General features: G+C 61.4%; 1 pseudogene; it reads left to right on the plus strand.

The window, feature by feature from the left end:
• LOC124567763 overlaps window positions 1-2,500 on the plus strand; it is a 9,024-nt pseudogene that overhangs the window by 4,084 nt on the left and 2,440 nt on the right.

The following is a 2,500-nucleotide window of genomic DNA, read 5'->3' on the forward strand; positions in this document are numbered from 1 at the left end:
GGGCGGACCTCTTCACCAAGAAGCCCATCTCCACCGCGGGCTTCATTCGTGACCGCCTCCTCCCGCACTCGGAGCCTGTCGCTCCCGAGTGCCTATGGGGGCCGGTCACACATGAGGAGGTCGCCGCCGCGTTGCCGCCCAGGGGATCAGCAGCCGGGCCGGACGGCCTTACCCCAGCGGAGTTGCGGCGCCTGCCGCACGAAGTCCTGGTGAAAGTGATGAATCTCTTCCTTCTGGCCCGCGCCCTTCCGGAACGCCTGCTTCGCGCGCGAACGTCCCTTCTCCCGAAGACGGCTGCACCAACATCCCCCGCTGACTTTCGCCCCATTACGGTCTGCTCGGTGTTGGCGCGGACCTTTCACAAGGTTCTCGCGTCACGCCTGATGCGCGCATGTGCTGTGGACGAACGTCAGCGGGCATTCATCCCTCGGGATGGGATGTTGGAAAATACCTTCATCTTGGACACTGCTCTCACCGACGCAGTTCGCTCCTGCCGCTCTGTCTTTGTGGCATCGATCGACGTATCTAAGGCATTCGATTCGGTAGATCATGCTGCCCTTCGCCCCGTGCTGAAGGCGCATGGCCTGCCGGATTGTTTTGTCGAGTATGTCGAGCGGTGCTACGAGGGCAGCACGACAGTGATAGCGGACGGCGCCGGCGTGGGCGTGTCTGTGCAGCCAGGACGGGGCGTTCGCCAGGGCGATCCCCTCTCCCCCCTCCTGTTCAACTTTGCGGTGGACTACGTTTTAGGCCAACTGCCCTCCCACATCGGAGCTCGGATCCTCGGTCGCAGAGTCAACGCTGCGGCCTTTGCAGATGACGTCTTGCTGTTTGCAGCGACCCCGAGGGGCTTGCAGTCCCTCATCGACGCAGCTACCGCAGCCCTCGCCCACCTGGGGCTGCAGATCAACGCCCGGAAGTGTTTCACCCTCGCCTTAGTCGCGTCAGGGCGCGAGAAGAAGGTGAAGGTGGACAGCAATGTCACCTTCACAGCAGGCAATACCACCATGCCTGCCCTGCGTGTGGGTGAAACCTTCCGGTACCTGGGGCTGCAATTCTCCACGGCGGGTCGCTGTGTCTTCAATCCACGTCGCCACCTGGTGGAGCAGCTTGACGTCATCTCCCGAGCTCCGCTGAAGCCGCAACAGCGCCTCCACGCTCTCACCAACGTACTTCTCCCTGGCCTGTACCACGGGCTGGCCCTCAGCCGCACCCGGGTGGGTGCATTGAAGTCGGCCGACGTCACCATCCGGGCCGCCGTCAGGAGATGGTTCCGCCTTCCGGCGGACACCCCCCTGGGATACTTCCACGCTCCTGTTGCCCAGGGGGGCCTCGGCATTCCATCTTGCCGATGGATGGGTCCGACCCTCCGTCGGTCCCGTCTCCTGGCGCTGAAGAAGATAGGGCCAGCCTGCGACGGTGCAGGCATGGATGAGGTGCAGCGTGAGATCGAGGTGCTGGAGCGCCACCTAATGTGGGAGGGCCACCTCCTCAAATCGTCAACGCAGGTTGGGGAAATGTGGGCGGCGCGCCTACACATCGCCATTGACGGTGCGGCGCTCTCATCTTCTGCCGCCGTCAGTGGCCAACATCAGTGGGTCGCCGACACCAGTCGCCTGCTATCTGGGCGTGAATACATCGACGCCCTCCGCGCCCGCATCAACGCCTTCCCTACGAAGGCACGGCGCAGTCGCGGGCGGGAGGCGGACACCAGATGCCGCGCGGGATGCCAGGCCGTGGAGACCGCCAACCACGTACTTCAGGCTTGCTTTCGGACGCACGGGTCCCGGGTCAAGCGCCATGACGCTGTAGTGCGTTATGTCGCCCGTGGACTCGCGCAGAGGGGCTTCAATGTCTCTGTGGAGCCCCACCTCCGAACACCTGAGGGCATCCGCAAGCCTGACGTGGTGGCGGTCAAAGACGGCATCGCCCGCGTGGTCGACGCCCAGATAGTCGGAGACCACCTCCGGCTCGACTGGTGTCACTCCCAGAAGGCGGCCTACTACGACACGCCGTCCATCCGGCGTGCCATCTCCAACCTGCACCGTGACGTTGAGGAGGTGATTGTGTCCACCGCGACGTTGAACTGGAGGGGTGTATGGTCTCCAGCGTCGGCGAGGGATCTCGCCGCCTTAGGCTTCCGACCCCGAGAACTGGCGGTGCTGAGCACCAGAACACTACAGAGTTGCTGCAAAAGTTACAAGATTTTCGAGCGTATGACGGCTCCTAGCCCGAAGCAGCGTGTCGGCGTCGGCTAGGCTGCTGGTTATTTTTCTTCGCCTTGACTCCTGGGGCCTATCCACAGGAGGAATAAACCGTCTTTGTTCTTCCTTCTCTATGTCTTTAATTTGTGTATGTTGTTTCTTTTCCGCACGTATATATATGTATATTTGTATGTTAGTTTTAACACCTTTTTATTGTGGTAACGCCCTGTAAGTCCCCACCTCGGTGGTGGACATGGCGTGATACACCTGCCACATACAATATGTATATATATGTG

Source organism: Schistocerca americana, unplaced genomic scaffold (genome assembly GCF_021461395.2).
Source record: "Schistocerca americana isolate TAMUIC-IGC-003095 unplaced genomic scaffold, iqSchAmer2.1 HiC_scaffold_1399, whole genome shotgun sequence".
In the NCBI taxonomy this organism is placed as follows: Eukaryota; Metazoa; Arthropoda; class Insecta; order Orthoptera; family Acrididae; genus Schistocerca; species Schistocerca americana.